Raw genomic sequence first — 20212 nt, forward strand, 5'->3', positions numbered from 1 at the left:
TGACCATCAACTGCCTCTCTCCTTCCTTCCCAGCATGGTAATGAGAACTTGTTACAATAATTATTTCTGTCACTTCTCAGAAGTTAGGGCAGGAGAGGGAGGCTGCTGCATATACATTATCTGCTCTCTTGAACTGGTTGTCTAGTTGTTTTTAAAGTTTCTTATTCTCAAATCACCAGCGCAAATCCAACAGAGTCTGTTATTTTGGGGAGGATCATAAAACACAGAGCAGAGATGCTGTGGCATTCACACATCTGTCTCTGTGAAGCAAGCAGGAATTTTTTGGTGGCCAAATATTTTGACAAACGCTCTGCAATTTCCTCCTTGTGCTCTCCCTAAGGAATAGTTTTTCTTAAGCCTGGAGATTCTGTGGATAGTGGTCGGCCTAAAAATGCAAATATTTCTTTGAGTAATGTGGGTTTATCCTGACTCATCCATTTTATACCTGTGCAGCTAGAAGGAAAATTTTTCTTCTCTCATAATTACCAGTAGGCTTAGGAAATATGCCTTTGTGGGGACGATTCCCAGATCATCTTACCTGGGTTAGAAGCTGAGACTCTACAGGTGGAGGCAGAAGATCAATAATGCAGGGGAGGTAAACTTTTCCTCTATACTTTTAGGTTCTGTGATTGGGGTTCTGTAAATTAAGTTGACAAAAGACACATTAGCAAGAGAAGAGAAGAGTTTATTTATGCAAGCCCGAGTGTTCAGTAATGAGTAACTCAAAGTCGTGATTAGAATTTGGGGCTTAAATACCTAACTTAGTAGGGGAAAGGGAGGAGGGAGAAAAGGCTCCTATGGGAAGTACAAATGGGCTTCTTTAGGATATACATTTTTTTCAGGATAACAGGACATTTTTTTAGATGTGTGATGATGTTTTTCCATACAAATAGAGGTGGTCTTTCCATCTTCTTCAGGGCCATGAAACTCCCCCAGAGAAGGGATCTATGGTAACTTCATTTACCAGAAGTTGCTGCTTTTAGTCAGACAAGGGAAGCTCTGAGGAGGCTTTTCTCTGCATCTGTTGAACCTCAAATGTCTTCAGTTTAAAATAATCTTTATTCCAACTCTGGGGTTCTGAGTGGGTCCACACAGTAAGCTCATATGAGCTTCAGATGCTGGAAAGAGGGCTGTTGATCCTGAAAAAGAGGTGAAGAGAGAGAGGAAAAGAGAGAGGAAGGAGAGAGGAACAGTGAAATGGATGAAGACTCTGGGGAGCCTGGAGAGACCCCTCAAATCTTGAGCAAGTCGCCCACACCTGTGAATCATCTGTTGGGAGCAACCTTAGTGGAGCCTCTGCACACTGGGTTTTTGTCCAAGATGGCAGGAGGCTGCACCCTCCAATGCTGACGAGAACAGACTGAAGAATTAGGCCATCAGGAATTCTCCAGGGTCATGAGGAAGACCCTGAGCTTTCACAGCCTTTAACTTGGGAGGGTTGAACCAAGCTTACCTAAATTTCCAGGAGGCACAGAAACCCTGTTTGAGGAGAGTAACATGTGAATGTCATACAGACTTCCTCGGGGGTGTGAGCTTTGAGCTGAGTACCCAGTAGACGGGAGTCCAAGTCCCATCTTTTCTGTGTCCCAGTCTCCCTGGGAACCTACTCCTCCAGGAGCAACAGCCCTGATTCCAAATACCTTTCAAATGTCCTGGAAATGTTGTTTTTTTAGTATCTAAACCATATGCCCCAGACTTCTTCTATTCCAACTTTTCTTTTTTTTTTTTTGAGAGCGAGTCTCACTCTGTCGCCCATGCTGGAGTCCAGTGGCGTAATCTCGGCTCACCGCAAGATCTTGGCTCACCACAACCTCCACCTCCCGGGTTCAAGCAATTCTCCTGGCTCAGCCTCCTGAGTAGCTGGGACTACAGGCACACGCCACCATGCCAGGCTAATTTTTGTATTTTTAGTAGAGATGGGGTTTCACTATGTTGGCCAGGCTGGTCTTGAACTTCTGACCTTGTGATCCACCCACCTCAACCTCCTAAAGTGCTGGGATTACAGGTGTGAGCCACCGCTCCTGGCCTATTCCAACTCTTTCTATTACTACTTAGGACAAAAGCCTTTGTCAGACCAGGTTTCAGTTTGGGAAGGTAAAAAAGTCCTGGAGATGGATGGTGGTGATGGTTGCACAACTATATAAATCTGCTAGTGCTAGTGAACTATATCCTTTAAAATGGTTAAAATGGATCTTTAACACACACACACAAATGACAAATGCTTGAGATAACGGGTACCCTTATTTATCCTGATGTAATTATTACGCATTGTATGCCCATATCAAAATATTTCATGTAGCCCGTAAATATACTAGCCCATAAATATACAAGGTAGGCCAGGCGCAGTGGCTCACGCCTGTAATCCCAACACTTTGGGAGACCCAGGCGGGTGGATTGCTTGAGGCCAGGAGTTCGAGACCAGCCTAGCCAACATGGTGAAACCCTGGCTCTAGAAAAAATACAAAAACTAGCCAGGTGTGATAGCTAATTTAGCCAGCTTGTAATCCCAGCTACTTGGGAGGCTGAGGCAGGAGAACTGCTTGAACCCAGGAGGCAGAGGTTGTAGTGAGCCAGGACTGTGCCACTGAACTCCAGCCTAAGCAACAGAGTGAGACTCTCTCAAAAAAAAAAAAAAGTATATATGTATATATATATATGTAGCCATAAAAGTTAAAAATTAAAAATTAAACAAAAATGATTAAAATGGTAAATGTTATGTTTTATATATTTTACCACAATAAAAAAAATCCATCACATTTTTATTTTATTTTATTATTTATTTATTTATTATTTATTTATTTATTGCGACAGAGTCTCGCTCTGTCTGCCGGGCTGGAGTGCAGTGGCACGACCTCAGCTCACTGCAAGCTCCACCTCCCGGGTTCATGCCATTTTCCTGCCTCAGCCTCCTGAGTAGCTGGGACTACAGGTGCCCGCCACCTCGCCCGGTGAAGTTTTTGTATTTTTAGTAGAGACGAGGTTTCACCATGTTAGCCAGGCTGATCTCCATCTCCTGACCTTATGATCCGCCCGCCTCGGCCTCCCAAAGTGCAGGGATTACAGGCGTGAGTCACCGCGCCCGGCAGAACCATCACATTTTTAGACAGTTTTTAGAGGCTCAATTGACGTACGGTAAATCACATATCCTTAAGGTATCTATAATTTGACATATGTATGTACGGTACACACCCAGGAAACTGTCACCACAATCAACATGTCAACAAATTCATCAATCCCAAAAGTTTTCTCATGCCTCTTTATAATTTCTCCCTCCAGCGACTCCCTGACACCCCTCTCTTCAGACAACGACAGGTCCACTTTCTGTCATTATCAAATAGCTTTTGTTTCTTATAATTTTTTATGAATGGATTTTAAAGTATTTGCATTTTTCTTGTCTGTCTCCTTTTACTCAATGTGAGACTGATCCCTGTTATTGCTTGTATCAATAGTTCATTCCTTTTTATTACTGAGTAGTATTCCATTACATGGATGTACCACAGTGTGCATCTGTTCATCTGTTGATGGGCATTTGGACTATTACCAGGTGTTTGGGTTTTTTTTTTTTTGCTATTACCAATAAAGCTGCTAGGAACATTTATGTGCAAGTCTTTGTATAGACATATGCTTTCATTTTGCTTGGATAAATATCTAGGAGTTGAATTAATAAATTGCCAAATTATTTTCCAAAGTATTTGTACCATTTGACGTCCCACCAGCAGCGTATGCTATTTAGTTCCTAAATATTTGAGGATTTTTTTCAGAGAACTTCTTGTCATTGATTTATAATTTAATTCATTGGGGTCAAATTTAATCCACTGGGGTCCGTTTGGCATGAACCAAATCCCTTTAAATTTATTGTGTCTTGTTTTAAAAGCCAGAGTGTGGCATATCTTGACAAAAGTATATGCTGTGCTTGTTTTCTGTGTGTTTTGTTTTTTAGCAAGTGTCTAGTTGGTTCCATCAGCAACACCAGCATAAGCTTTCCTGGAAGAGGAGCAGAATCAAGCTATCCCAAGGGTTCATAAAGTATGGTTTTCACTGAGGAGACCCCCCAGTCCACACGGTTGGTGGCCTTAGAGGATAAGGATTGAGCTGACAGAATGTCAAGTAGGGGAGAAGGAATCAGGATGAAGGAAACACTGGTCTATACTTCTGCCTGCAGGAAGGAGGGAGGGCAGGAGAGACTCCCTGCAAAGGACTAGAACTACACATTCATGTCCTCAACCCCAACATGTAGGGAAAAGCAGACAAGTAACTCTCCATCTGTCTAGTATTAGGAACCCTTCCCCAAATGGTTTTCTGTCACCTCTGGTTTTTTTGTTTGTTTGTTTTTTTGTTTTTTGAGACAGAGTCTCTCTATGTTGCCCAGGCTGGAGTGCAGTGGCACGATCTTGGTTCACTGCAACCTCTGCCTCCCAGGTTCAAGCGATTCGCCTGCCTCAGCCTCCTGAGTAGCTGCGATTACAGGCACGCACCACCACGCCCGGCTAATTTTTGTGTTTTTAGTGGAGACAGAGTTTCACCATGTTGGCCAGGCTGGTCTCAAACTCCTGACCTCGTGATCCGCCCACCTCAGCCTCCCAAATTGCTGGGATTACAGGAGTAAGCCACCGCGCCCAGCCTGTCATCTCTGTTCTATCTTCCAATTCTGTATTTCAAATCCCAAATTCTGCAGTTCAAACCCAAGTTCTGAATTCTCTAAGTTGTGCCTTCTGGGTTCTGTTACATGTCTGTCTCCTGCCCCTAAATCCTTTCTGGTTCCCATCCTTTTTCCCTGTCTTTTTGGGTGGAATGTCTGGGTGTCTTCCTTACCTTGCTGATTTGAAGGGGATTTTTTTAGCAGTTCCAGGATTTTCCCCATCAGGAGGCACTTGGCTTAGACTGAACAGCAAGTGGGTGGCAGTGGCCCAGTGGAGATCAGGGAATTCCTGAGGACCTGGCCTGGCTTGGCCTGACCTCCTTCCCTCCCATTCCACCTCTAACCACTAGACATACTTCCTTTTGTGCAATTCAGCTAAACCGAGGGTTTCTGTGGTAATAGCTGGGGACTGAGAAATCTTAGGAAAAGATGTAAGCAGGCCTAGAAGATTGTTATGCTTCATTCAGAGAAATTAGGAACTACTTCCAGCAGGGGGAATGAGGGAGGAGGGGAAGGCAGGAAGGAGCTGAGCTGAGCTGTAAGTCCTCAGAATTTGTCATCCTTCTGTTCCCCCTTGTCTGAGCTAAGCACAGACCCTCAGACTCCTCTCAGAGCCAAAAGAAAACCATGACAGCAGGACTGGGGTGCTCCTCTGGGGTGCTCCATAGTTTTGGTGACTATGGCCTTATAGTATAGTATTGAAGTCAGGTAATGTGATGCCTCCAGATTTGTTCTTTTTGCTTAGTCTTGCTTTGGTTATGTGGGCTCTTTTTTGGTTCCATATGAATATTAGGACTTTTTTTTCTAGTTTTGTGAAGAATGATGATGGTATTTTGTTGGGAATTGCATGGAATTTGTAGATTGCTTTTGACAGTATGGTTGTTTTCACAATATTGATTCTACCCATCTATGAGCATGAGATGTTTCCATTTGTTTGTGTCATCTATGATTTCTTTCAGCAATGTTTTGTAGTTTGCCTTGTAGAAGTCTTTCATGTATTTCGTTAAGTATATTCCTAAGTATTTTCTTTTTTGCAACTATTGTGAAAGGGGTTGAGTTCTTTATTTGATTCTCAGCTTGGTCACTGTTGGAATATAGCAGAGCTGTATTTGTGTACAATGTGTACACGATTTGTGTATAATGATTTGTTTACATTGATTTTGTAGCCTGAAACTTTGCTGAATTCATTTACTAGTTCTAGGAGCTTTTTGATGAGTCTTTAGGGTTTTTCTAGGTATACGATCGTATCATCAGCAAACAGCAACAGTCTGACTTCCTCTTTATCAATTTGGATGTCTTTTATTTTTCTCTCCTGTCTGATTGCTCTGGCTAGGACTTCCATTACTATGTTGAATGGAAGTTGTAAAAGTGAACATTCTTGTCTTCTTCCAGTTCTCAGGAGGAATGCTTTCAACTTTTCCTTATTTAGTGTAATGTTGACTGTGAGTTTGCTATAGATGGCTTTTATTACCTTAAGGTATGTCTCTTCTATGCTGATTTTGCTAAGGATGTCAATCATAAAGTGGTGCTGGATTTTGTCAAACGCTTTTTCTGCATCTATTGAGATGATCATGTGATTTTTTGTTTTAAATTCTGTTTATGTGATGTATCACATTTACTGACTTGTGGATGTTGGATCAGTCAGGGTTCTCTAGAGGGGCAGAACTAGTAAGATAGATGTATATATAAAGGGAAGTTTATTAAGGAGTATTGGCTCACACAATCATAAGGTAAGGTCCCACAATAGGCCGTCTGCAAGGTGAGGAGCAAGGAAGCCAGTTCGAGTCCCAAAACCTCAAAAGTAGGGAAACCGACAGTGCAGCCTTCAGTCTGAGCAAAGGTCCAAGAGTCTCAAAGCTGAAGAACTTGGAGTCTGATATTAGTGGGCAGGAAGCATCCAGCACGGGAGAAAGATGTAGGCCAGAAGACTCAATCCTTTCACATTTCTCTGTCTGCTTTTATCCTAGCTGCACTGGCATCTGATTAGATGATGCTCACCCAAATTGAGGGTAAGTCTACCTCTCCCAGTCCACTGACTCAAATGTTAATCTCCTTTGGCAACACCTTCACAGGCACACCCAGGATCAATACTTTGCATCCTTCAATCCAATCAAGTTGACACTAAATATTAACCATCACAGATGTTAAACCATCCCTCCATCCCTGGTATGAAACCCACACGAAACACATCTTTGTTAGTCAAAATAGGAACCATTACAAGCAACTCGTTTTTGTCAATGAGAAATAAGCTTGTTTATTCCTGTAGCGTAAAAATCCTTGCTTCAGGATTGAAACGAACTCGTGGAAAGCATTTTCTGCCTCCTGCTGGTTGTGGAAGCCTTTTCCCTGCAAAAAGTTGTCAAGATGCTTGAAAAGGTGGTGGTCAATTGGCAAGAGGTCAGGTGAATTTGACAGATGAGGTAAAACTCTGCAGCCCAATTTTTTCAACTTTTGAAATGTTGTTCGTGTAACGAGTAGTCAGATGTTGTCATGGAGAAGAATTGGGCACTTTCTGCTGACTAGTGCTGGCTGCAGGCCTTGCAGTTTTCGGTGCATCTCACCGATATGTTGAACATTCTTCTCAGATGTAATGGTTTTGCTGGTATTCAGAAAGCTGTGGTGGCTCAGACTGGCAACAGACCATCAAACAGTGACCATGACTTTTTTTGTGTGCAGGTTTGGCTTTTCGAAGTGCTTTGGAGCTTCTTCTAAGTCCAACCACTGAGCTGGTCATTGCCAGTTGTCATATAAAATCCACTTTTAATCACACATCACAATCTGACCGAGAAACGGTTCATTGTTGTTGCACAGAATAAGAGAAGATGACACTTCAAAATCATGATTTTTTAAAAATTTTTGCTCAGCTCATGAGCTGATCAAGCTTTTTCACCTTTCCAATGTGCTTCAAATGCCAAACGACCATAGAATGGTCAACATTGAGTTCTTTGGCAACTTTTTGTGTAGCTGTGAGAGGATCAGCTTCGATGACTGCCCTCAACTGGTTGTTGTCGACTTCTGATGGCAAGCCACTACACTCTTCATCTTCAAGGCTCTTGTCTCCTTTGCAAAACTTCTTGATCCACCACCGCACTGCACATTTGTTAGCAGTTCCTAGGCCAAATGTATTATTGATGTTGCGAGTTGTCTCCGCTGCTTTACTACCCATTTTGAACTCAAATAAGGAAATCGCTTGAAGTTCCTTTTTGTCTAACGTCATTTCCATAGTCTAAAATAAGCATAAAATAAACAGAATAAACAGCAAGTAATAAGTCATTAGAAAAAAAACAAGAAATGCCCATTAAAGTGATGTATAACATAACCACATTTATTTAAAAATGTATTCCAATAGCAAACAGCAAATTCCAAAAATGCAAAAACCACAACTACTTTTGCACTCACAAAAGTAATTCACTAAATGTGAATTTAGTGAAATTGGCTCATAGTGTTCAAAACTTCTCTATCTTTATTGATTTACTTAATTTTTCTATCAGTTATTGAGAAGTGAGAATTGAAATATCTAAGATTGTGGATTTGTCTATTTTTTCCTTGAAATTACCTCAGTTTTTGCTTCAAGTATTTTGAGGCTCTTATTAGATTCATAAAATTTTAGGATTATTATGTTCTCTTGATGAATTGATCCTTTTCCCATTACAAAATCATCTTCTTAAAAAAAAAAAACCCTAGTAATTTGTTTTGGGTCTGAAATTTAATATAAACACATAAGTTTTCATTTAATTAGTGTTAGCATGGTGTATATTTTTCCATTCTTTTATTTTAAATCTACTTGTGTATTTTATTTTTAAGGTGTGTTTTTTGTGGGCTGTGTGTAATTAGGCCATGTTTTTTATTCAGTCTGAAATGTTTTTATAATTCAGGTGTTTAGCCCATTTACATTTAATGTGATTATTATTACGGCCAACTTTGAATCTGTCATCTTACTATTTGTTTTCCATTTGTCCCTTTTTTTTTCTCTTTTTCTCCCTTCATTTGGATTAAGCAAGTATGTTTTATGATGTTGTCTCCTTTATTGGTTTATAAATCATCACTTTTTGTTTTGTTAATCATTGCATTAGGGTTTATAATATATATATGTTTAACCTGTCATAGTCTACTTACAAGTGATATGATACCATTTTAAGTATGGTATGGGAAACTTACGATAGCATACTTCCATTTATCCCCACACAACTTTTGTGTTCATGTTTTCGTACATTTTCCGTTTGCATATGTTACAAACCCTGCAGTACATTGTTATTATTTTCAATTACACAGACATTATCTTTAAGATTTAAATGATATGAAAATGTCATATACTTGTATATGTAGTTACTATTTCTAGTGCTCTTTATTCTTTCATGCAGATACAGATTTTCATGTGATATCCTTTTCCTTCTGTCCAGAAGACTTCTTCTAACATTTCTTAGCATATGGGTCTGTTGGTGAAGAATTTTTTTTAGACTTTGATTTTGAAAGACATGTCTGTTGAGTATAGAATTCTAGTAGACAGTATTTTTCAGTATTTTAAAGACATTTCTCTATTGTCCCCTTGTTTGCATTGTTTCTGGCAAGTCTACTGACATCCTTATCTTTGTTCTGGTATGGTAACATCTTTCTCTGTAGTTGCTTTTAAGATTCTATCTTTATCACTGATTTTTAGCAATTCAATTATGATGTACCTTGGTGTAGTGTTCTTTAGGCTTCTTGCTCTTAGGATTTATTGAGGTTCTTGGATGTGAGTTTATAGTCTTAATCAAATTTGGGCATTTTGTGACCATTATTCCTTTAAATAATTTTTGTGTGCCCCCCCACCACCACCACCCAACTCTGCCTATCCTTTTTCTGAAAGTTTGACTTTGGCCTTTTAGAGATTAAACCTATAATGGTTGAAGTGAGAAATACATTGGATGGGATTCATGGCAGATTAGACATCGTAGAAGAAAAAATTATTGAACTTGAAGACATAGTAATAGAAACTATCAAAAATGAAACACACAGAAGAAAAAAACTGAAAAAAAATGAAGATAGCATTAGTGAACTATGGGACAATCTCAGGTGGCTTTATATACATGTACCTGGAGTCACCGGAAGAAAAAAGACAGGCAGAGTTTGGTGGTGGGGGGGGGGGGCACAGAAAAAATATTTAAAGGAATAATGGTCACAAAATGCCCAAATTTGATTAAGACTATAAACTCACATAATTCATATATTGAAACCAATGTGATTATATTGGGGATGGGGTCTTTGAGAGGTGTTTAGGCATTGAGGGTAGGGCCCCCATGGTGGGATTAGTGCCCACATAAGGAGAGATGTAAGAGGGCTTGCTTCCTCTCTGTGTTCTGTATCTACCATGTGAGGACACCATGAGAATTCAGCCATGTGTGAACCAGGAAGAGGGCCCTCACCAGAACCCAACCATGCTGGCACCCTGGTCTCAGCCTTCCAGACTTCAAAACTATAAGAAATAAATTCCCATTGTTCAACCCACCCAGTCTATAGTATTCTGTTATAGCAGATTGAACTAAGACATCAGATCCCTACTCCTTGTGCTACATCCTAGAAACCCGAGTTTCTATCCATATGGATGGAATTAAAAGGGGGGAAATTCCACAACTTACAGATATTTCAAAACATCATGTCATACACCATAAATATATACAAAAATAAGGTAGAAAAAATACTGGGGCAGACAAGAGGTAGAGATGGGGGTGAGGGATGAGCTCCAGGATATCAGGATATGGTGCTAGAGAGATGGTCAGAACCAGATTCAAAGGCCTATAAGGAACTTGGATTTAATTCCAGAAGCAATGAGGAGCCATCAGAAGACTTTGAGCAGAATAGGCATCATGTGTTCTGCTTAAATAGTAATCACATTGGCTAATAGTTATTGAGTGTCTATTATGAGTCAAATCCATTTCCACATGCTATATCTGTATCATGTCCTATAATTCACACAAACCCGACCAGGAAGGTTCTGTTATCTTCATTTCACTTCCAGGGAAGAGGAGACACAGAAAGGTTAAGGGACTTGCCGTGGGTGACAGCACATCACAGGTTCAGAGCCCATGCCCCCTGCAACCACCACTCCAGCTACAGTATGGAGCTGGGGAGAGCAACACTAAAAGCAAGCAACCATCTGAGAGGAGGCATGAGGCCTGAACCAAGGCAGTGGTGTGGGAGTGGAGTAAGGGAACCATTGGAAGGAAAGACAGGATGCAGTCACCAAGTTGTTACTTACATGCTTGAGAGAGGAAAGGATTTGAAAACAAAGGCTCTTAGAGGGTGCTATTCACTGAAATGGGGACCATTAGGAAGGGCAGGAGAAAGTGATGATTTCATCTGGCCGTGCTGGGTTCACATTCGCAGGGTCATCTGGAAAGAGTTGTCTAGGAGGTAAACAGGTAAAGGTCTGCAGCCCAGGGGAAGGGCCCAGGTAGGATTAGCATGTCATCTATGTACAAGTGTTAGTAATTGCCATGGGATAGATTAGGCCTCTTAAGAAAAGGTGGATGAGATGATTGGCTCTGGTTAAGGATCCAGCTGGGGAAAGGAGTCAGAATTAGGGCTGGAGCCTCAGGACATTATCCCTTCTTCCTGATGCCTAATCTCAGAAACAAACTCCTAAGAACAACCTACAACGGGCACCTTGTAACAGTCCACCATGCTCTGAGACTGGATATACACCACACTACAGAAGAAGCAGCAAAGTAAGATGAAAAGTGTCAGGGCTGGGCATGGTGGCTCACACTTGTAATCCCAGCGCTTTGGGAAGCCAAGGCAGGTGGATCACCTGAGGTCAGGAGTTCGAGACCAGCCTGGCCAACAGGATGAAACCAGGTCTCTACTAAAAATACAAAAATTAACCAGGCATGATGGCGTGTGCCTGTAACCCCAGCTACTCGGGAGGCTGAGGCAGGAAGCAGGAGAATTGCTTGAACCTGGGAGGCAGAGGTTGCAGTGAGCCAAGACCACGCCATTGCACTCCAGCCTGGGTGACAAGAGAAAAACTCTATCTCAAAATAAATAATAAATAAATAAATAAGAAAAGAAAAGAAGTCAGACTTCAGAGTCAGACAGACCTGAGCATGAATCACAGCTCCATCATTTACCAGTTGTGTGACCATGAACAGATCATTTCACTTCCCTAAGTCTTCATTTCCTTAACAACAACAAAATGATGCAGCTGATAATGCCTACCTTGAAGACTACATGTGAGGATTAAATGAGAAAACGTATGGAAAGGACTATGTAGACACATAGTAGATATTCACCCCCTCCTCCTAAATCTGAAAGTCCAAATCACTATAAATCTCCTTCTAATGGAATGATCACAGTCTGCCTCCTGTGACCTTTATTTCTGAGAAAATCCTGCCTTCCCTCTAGACAGGGAGCTGCCTGGGAAGCAGAGACCCACCTCTGCCCTCCCCACAGTGCCAGGTTCAACATGAGGTTCGTAGTAAATGTGCACTGAATCGAGGGATGAATGAATGACTACATGGATGACATTGCAGTTATATCAGAAGCTGTGAGTGAGAGAAAATTAATGTGCAGATGAAATTATTACATTGTGTACCCAATCTTGCAAAACAATGAGGCACCGTTTGTAGGAGTTTCAAACACTTTTTCAGAAATTTAATTGCCAGTTCATTTTCCTGCGAAACACAATAACCTCTATGCGCTAAAGGAAATAAGACACAGCTCTGAAAACCTCATTAGTCTGTGCCTGAAACCACAGTGGCTTTTTCCAAGTTAAGAACCTGAGAATGCGAGCTGCCATCATTGGCACTGTCTTTGTTCAGATGCAGGATGCCTTTACTCTGATGTCCCCACTCCTCATATCCCACTGAGAGGGCATGGCTCCCACCTGCGACTGCGGAAGTGAGGGTGGGCTGAACTGAGCCATCCTCAATCTCTTTCTCACTGTGTTCTCTTATGATCAGAGCTTAGTCTGTAGAGCTCAGTCTGTGACCAGAATCAAGGCTCTCGCTGTGACCAGGAGGAAGGCTCAGTCCGTAACTGTGATCAGAGCTCAGCCTGTGGCCAAAATGAGGGCTCAGTCTGTGGCCACGACTACAACACGGTCTGAGGCCAGGATCCAGGCTCAGCCTCCATCCATAGCCACAGCGGCGGCCGCACATGCCACATGCACACAGCTTCAACTGAAATTAGAAGTGGGTCAACAGGGCAGACATAACGTAAACAGCACAGGTTTCTGCTACGCCACTCAACAAGTTATTAAATTGAATTCAATAAATATTAGATGAATCCTCAGAGTTCCAAGATGTGGTAGGACGTGGGTAGAAGGGGAAGAATGGGAAGGAGATGTCATCAGCCCTGGTGAGAAAGGGGCCAGAACTCAGGTGTGCCAGAGTTCAATCCTGCCCTGACCCATTTAAGCGACTCTTGGCCAGGAAGCTGGATGTCTCACCTTTAGCTTCACAGTAACCCACATAGAACTCAGAGAGCTCCAGACGGCCTGCCTGGAGATGTGTGCCCTCCGGCCAGATGCTGTCAGCTCCAGTAGCCGTCACCTGCTTGGGTATCACCGCTAAGTGGGTCAGCATTTGCCAGCCATTCTGCCGATTAATGGTGTGTCAAGTGGCTGTCTCATGGTGGCTGGGGCACTGTGACTCAAGCTTGGGAAACGCTGTAGAACCAGCAGAGAGCTCATCTCGCGGGCAGAGGGGGACTCTGAGAGCGTTAAATCTCAGTTGCTACTGTTTGGGGTGCCCATGAACTCTTTGCAGCAGGATGTCCATTGCTCGGTCTCCCCTCTCTGCTTCCTCCAGTGTCCTCTATGAAGGACACCTTTGAAGTGAGGGATGAGATGTAATGAAGCTAGATACAAAATTAATCAAATATGACACGAGAATTGATGTGGAATGCAATCCCATCAGCAGATGATTCACCTCCTTGGAGTGGAGTTGTTTGCAGCATTTCTGAAGGACTCAGACTATGAGCAACATCAAGGATTATTTTTCAGAAAGAGGACTGCAGACACAGAACTCAGTTACTAAGGGCCAGGTGCAGTGGCTCACATCTGTAATCCCAGCACTTCGGGAGGCCAAGGTGGGTGGATCACTTGAGGTTAGGAGTTCGAAACCAGGCTGGCCAACGTGGTGAAACTCCATCTTTACTAAAAGTACAAAATAAGCCAGGCTTGGTGGTGCATGCCTGAAATCCCAGCTACTCCAGAGGCTGAGGCAGGAGAATCACTTGAACCCGGGAGGTGGAGATTGCAGTGAGCTGAGATCGAACCACTGGACTCCAGCCTGGGCAACAGGAGTGAAACTCTTTCTCGAAAAAAAAGAAAAAAGAAAAAAAATCACTCAGGAGGGTGCGTCTAATATTTAAATGCACTGAGATTCTTATATGTTGATTTTTCTTGTTTTGATCTAATTATAAGAAATGTCTAGGCCAGGGACAGTAGCTCACGCCTGTAATCCCAGCACTTTGGGAGGCCAAGGCAGGTGGATCATCTGAAGTTGGAAGTTCGAGACCAGCCTGATCAACATAGAGAAACCCCGTCTCTACTAAAAATACAAAAAATTAGTCAGGCATGGTGGCACATGCCTGTAATCCCAGCTACTCAGGAGGCTGAGGCAGGAGAATCACTTGAACCCAGGAGGTGGTGGTTGCAGTGAGCTGAGATTGCACCACTGCACTCCAGCCTACGCAACGAAAGCAAAACTCCATCACAAAATAATAATGATAATAATAAATAAATAAGAAGAAAGAAATGTCTAAAGGTGACTTCAAAGAATTTGATTACTATGTATTAGAGCAGAAGTCATTCATTTATTTGTTCATTCATTCAGCACTAAAACTAAGCACCTACTGCGTGCCTGACCCTGTACTATGCACAGAAGCAAGCCAACCAAAACGGTAATAGTCTGGGTTGGGCACGGTGGCTCATGCCCATAATCCTAGCACTTTGGGAGGCTGAGACGGGTGGATTACCTGAGGTCAAGAGTTTGAGACTAGCCTGACCAACATGGTGAAACTCCTCCACTAAAAATACAAAATTAGCCAGGTGTAGTGGCATGCACCTGTAATCCCAGCTACTCGGGAGGCCGAGGCAGGAGAATTGCTTGAACCCAGGAAGCGGAGGTTGCAGTAAGCCAAGATTATACCACTGCACTCCAGCCTGGGCGAGAGAGTGAGACACCATCTCAAATAATAATAATAATAATAATAACAGTAGTTGCAGTGACAGTAGCAGTTGTTGTTATTGTTGCAGTTGTTAGCTAATATTAATTGAAGATTTACCATGTGCTAGACTTTGGGCTAAGCACTTTGTAAGTGCCGTCTTATTTAAGTCTCACATAACCTATGAAGTAGCCGCTATGAGTGTCCCCATTTTACAGATGAGGAAACTGAGTCACAAAGCAGTGAAGTAACCTTCCCAGAGTCAAGCAAGTAGTAAGTGGTAAAGTTCGTAGCACAGGGCCATTCAGATCTTCTCGCCTTGTGATTTAAATTTTGAACAGAATGACTAAAAGTTTCAAATATGCTTTGGAATTTATCCCCCAAGCGTGACTGAACAAGACTTCTTCTGGCACTGCCCTGGTCGTTTTTCATGCCAAGCCTGGATCTTCAGCCTTCCCTTCCATCCTTCAACACCCCCTACCTTCTGTCAGTGCATCCTGCATTGCTTAAGTTAGCCAGAGTGGGCTTCTGTTGCTTACACTCAGAGAAAATTAACCAGGACAGCTGGGCGTGGTGGCTCACTCCTGTAATCCCAGCACTTTGGGAGGCTGAGGTGGGCAGATCATGAAGTCAGGAGATCGAGACCATCCTGGCTAACATGGTGAAACCCCATCTCTATAAAAATACAAAAAATTAGCCAGGCGTGGTGGCAGGCGCCTGTAGTCCCAGCTACTCGGGAGGCTGAGGCAGAAGAATGGCATGAACCTGGGAGGCGGAGCTTGCAGTGAGCCGAGATCGTGCCACTGCACTCCAGCCTGGGCAACAGAGCAAGACTCCTCTCAAAAAAAAAAGAAAAAGGAAAAGAAAATTAACCAGGACAAGTAGTGAACTCCCCATGATAGGAATATAGGAGAGCAGAAGCTGCGGGAGTATGCGGTGGGCTACAAGGAAGGGATTCACATGAAATGGTGTATCAGTTACATTCTCCAACGATGGCTGCAAAAATGTCTCTTGTCCCACGTCCTCTTCTAACCTTGCCACTTCCCCACTGAGTGGTGAGATCAGTATCCTCTTCCCTTGAACCTAGAAAGACTTGTGACTGCCTCAGCCAAAGCAGCATGACAGAGGTAACATTATGTAACCTACAATGCTATATCGCAAAGCACCATACCCTCTGCCCTACCCTTTTGGGATGCTCTCTCTCTCTCTCTCTTTTTTGAGACGGAGTTTCGCTCTTGTTGCCCAGGCTGGAGTACAATGGCGGGATCTTGGCTCACTGCAAACTCCACCTCCTGGGTTCAAGTGATTCTCCTGCCTCAGCCTCCCAAGTAGCTGGGATTACAGGTGAATGCCACCACGCCCAGCTAAGTTTTGTATTTTTAGTAGAGATGGAGTTTCACCATGTTAGCCAGGCTGGTCTCGAACTCCTGACCTCAGGTGATTCGCCCACCTTGGCCTCCCAAAGTGCTGGGATTACAGGTGTGAGCCACTGACCCTGGCCGGGATGCTTACTCTTAAAACCCCATCGCCATGCTGTGTACCATCCCAAAGTAGCCCATGCAGAGCGATCACATGGGGAAGCCAAGTAGAGGCACTCTGTCCATCTGGCTCTGTTTGATGGTCAGCTTCAGATATTATATATCAACCTCCAGATGTAAGTGAAGACATTTCCAAATGACTCCAGCCCAAAGCTATCAAATGACACCCCCTGCCCAAAACCTGCCTTCAAATCTTTCCAGTGGAGGCCCCAGACACTATGGGGCAGAGACACATCATCCCCACTGGGTCCTGTCCAAATTCCTAACCTACAGAATCTGTAAACATAATAAAAATGGCTGCATGACACCGCTCAGTTTTGCAGCAATAGCGACTAGAACTGATGGATGAAGAGACCAGCCCATCCTAGAAACTGTTATCCCAGGAACTTCCCACAGGAACTACTCCCCACATCCACAAATATGCCAAAGCAGGGGTTCTCATCGCTGTTGACTTTTCCACTCTGGGCAGCCTAAGGCTTCAGAGGCCAGAGTCTGGGTGACACTTCAAGCCCAGGATCTGAAAAACTAAGCCCATGTGCTCAGCAGACAACCCATTTGCTGGGACAAAGTTTCAGGTGTCAACTGGGACAAAGCACCTTCTGGGGAAGTATCTCATTTAGAAACTAGAGGAACAGGAGGTGAATCATAAATCCCTCTGAAGGGTGCATCCTATTTGTTATTCAGGGAAGGATCATTTGTATCTAAGGAACATCAAACAAACCAACAGAGCCTCCCTTTTGGGCCATGGAGAGACAGAGCAGGTAAAATAAACAGGGTATGCAACAATGATAGCATCAGGAAGTTATCTAGAGAGAAACAAAATGTCCTGAGCCAGCTGAGAATTTCATTAAAGTAAGTCTTCGGTAACGGTAATGCTCTGTTCCTGTCACCACTGCAATCTGGCCATCTCTCTCCTGAAAATGGAATGGTGTTCATGCTGAGGACAAGGACAATCCAGACACTCTCTGTCTCTGTCGTGTATGTGTGTGTGTCCATCCCCAGACCTCTGTCACCGTGCCCCTGTCTGTGAGTTGTGGCTAAGAGGACAGACTCCTGAGTCAGGATACCTGGGTCTAAATCCTATGTGGCCTCGGGAACGTTACTCATCCCCTCTTGAACTCAGTTTTCCCATCTGTTAAAAAGAGAGAGGGAGAAAGAGAGAGAGAGAGAGAGAGAGAAGAGGGAGGAGAAGCAAGCCGTGGCAACATAGAAAGATCCCATCTCTACAAAAATAAAATTCACAAAATAGCCAGGCATAGTAGCATGCATCAATAGTCCCAGCTACTCAGGAGGCAGAAGTGGGAGGATCACTTGAGCCCAGGAGGTCAAGGTTGCAGTGAGCTGTGATTGCACCACTGCACTACAGCCTGAGCAACAGGGCAAGGTCCTGTCTCAAAATTTAAAAAGAGAGAGAGAGAGAGAATTATAATAATATCTACTTTGTTGGGTTGTTGTGGGATTTAATCAACTATTAGCACAGACCATGACATTCAAGGAATTTCAGTTTTATTGTTTTCTCATTATACTGAGTGATTTTCTGGGCCTGTATGGATATCTTGGTTGAGGGGTCCCACGTACCTGTGTGTATATATAATTTCTGTTTCTGTGTGACGGCCTTTCCTTCCTTCTCCACACCCAACAATTCCTCTTCTCTGGATGAACAGAGAGTTAGAAACCACCAAAGTGCCATGAAAGAGCCAAGAAAAATGTGAGCCCAACTGGTTTGTGGTAAGTCTGGTAAGAAATGCCAGTTTCTATAATTACCAACCTCAAAATTTCAATGATTGAACACGGGGTGGTTTCTTGTTCCTGTCACAACTTGAAACAAGATAAGACATTTGTCCCTGAGGGCTCTCCTCCAAGCGGGGACTCAGGGATTCAAGTTCCAGCTGTCTTAGAAAACCACCATTCTGGAAGCCTGGAGGGTTGAGTGGGATGTTTTTAGCTCAATCCTAGAAAAGACTTACATCACTTCTGCCCATACCCCGCTGGTTAGTACTCAATGTGTGATAGACAATAACATTGACTTTGCCACACAGAAATGTCACTTTCTGTTGGTAAAGAAAGGTAGCGCCTATTAGGACTCAGAACCATTGTATTTTCCATGCTGTTACTCCTGGGGTGGGAGGTGTTACTAAAAACCCTGGTCTTCATCCACTTCCTCCTCTCTATCCTGCCCTAGACCAGGACACTATCCCCACTTTCTAAAACTGCACAATATTTCCCCATTGTTCTCCCTGCCCCGAGGCCATTTCTTTTCCAATGCAGCCGATATCATTTGAATGTTGTGTCCTCTCCACATCTCATGTTGAAAGGTGACCTCCAGTGTTGGAGGTGAGCATGGTGGGTGTTCAGATCATGGGGGCAGACACCTCATGAATGGTTTTGTGCTGTTCTTGCAGTTGTGAGTGAGTTCTCACTCTATGAATTCACATTAGATCTGGTTGTTGAAAAGAGCCCAACACCTCCTCCCTCTCTCTTGCTCCCTCTCTCACCATGTGACACTTGGCTCCCATTCACCTTCCACCATGACTGTAAGCTTCCCCAGGTCCTCACCAGGAGCATTTGACTGTAAGCTTCCCGAGGCCCTCACCAGGAGCATTTGCCAGCACTATGCTTCGTGTACAGCCTGCAGACCTGTGAGCCAAATAAACCTCTTTTCTTTATACAATTTTTTTAAGATGGAGTTTTGCTCTTGTTGCCCAAGCTGAAGTGCAATGGCATGATCTCAGCTCACTGCAACCTTTGCCTCCTGGGTTCAAGCGATTCTCCTGCCTCAGTGTCCTGAGTAGCTGGGATTACAGGTGCCCACCAACCCGTCCAGCTAATTTTTTGTATTTTTAGTGGGGTTTCACCATTTCTTTATAAATTACCCAGTCTCAGGTATTCCTGTATAGCAATGCAAACGGATTATAACACAGCAGCCGAGTCAACTAAAATGGAGATTCGAGCCCTCCCTCTCATATACAATAGTTGACTCTTAGAAGTAGAGTCAAACCTGGCCTAGCACGGTGGCTCACACCTGTAATCCCAGCACTTTGGGAGGCCAAGGCAGGCGGATCATGAGGTCAGGAGATCAAGACCATTCTGGCTAACACAGTGAAACCCCGTCTCTACTAAAAATACAAAAAATTAGCCGGCGTGGTGGTGGGTGCCTGTAGTCCCAGTTACTCAGAAGACTGAGGCAGGAGAATGGCATGAACCCAGGAGGCGGAGCTTGCAGTGAGCTGAGATCACGCCACTGCACTCCAGCCTGGGTGACAGAGCGAGACATCGTCTCAAAAAAAAAAAAGAGAAGTGAAGTCAAACCCTTGAGCTTACAAGGCCTTCCCTGCCAACCCTCCTCCTGCTCATCTCTCTCTACTCTTCTCTTTGAACTCTGGGTTCCAATTCGACTTCAACAGTTCCTCAACTTCACTGTGTTGTTCTAATCTCTGTGCCACATTTGGTGCCTCTGCCCGAGACACACCTTCCCTTCCCACCCACCTCTGGCTCCTCTAGCTGCATAATTCCTGCCCACTGTTCAAACCTCACCTTGAAATTGGCTCCACAACCCCAAACTGGATTAGGTCTCCTCTTCTTCCCTCCCATGACACTTTATCCTATACCTCATTCCTCTTCATCGTTAAGCTATCTTGGATTCCCACTAAATTCTAAATTCCAAGCTCCAAGAGGACAAGTGATGTATCTATAGCCCATTCACTGCTGTCTCCCCAGCAGCAATAACAGTGCCTACCACGTAGTGTCTCCCATGTATTTTTGGTACCTAAACCAGGACTTTGCACACAGAAGAGGAAAAAGGAGGAATTGACTCGTATTAACGAGTAAAATAAAAAAATTATTTTTCATCTTCATCCACCAACTTCAACAGTCCATGAAACCAGTCAGT

At 43.5% G+C, this 20212-nt stretch overlaps 1 long non-coding RNA gene across 1 annotated transcript; it reads right to left on the reverse strand.

The window, feature by feature from the left end:
- Nucleotides 1-533: 533 nt before the first annotated feature.
- Nucleotides 534-19942, reverse strand: LOC117066533. Its single transcript, XR_004430382.1, has 3 exons — nucleotides 19858-19942; nucleotides 965-1139; nucleotides 534-637 (listed from the first exon to the last, which is right to left on the reverse strand). It is a non-coding gene; the product is annotated as an uncharacterized LOC117066533 (long non-coding RNA).
- Between the last annotated feature and the right edge of the window lie 270 nt (nucleotides 19943-20212).

Source organism: Trachypithecus francoisi, unplaced genomic scaffold (genome assembly GCF_009764315.1).
Source record: "Trachypithecus francoisi isolate TF-2019V2 unplaced genomic scaffold, Tfra_2.0 Lachesis_group20, whole genome shotgun sequence".
NCBI classification, from domain to species: Eukaryota; Metazoa; Chordata; class Mammalia; order Primates; family Cercopithecidae; genus Trachypithecus; species Trachypithecus francoisi.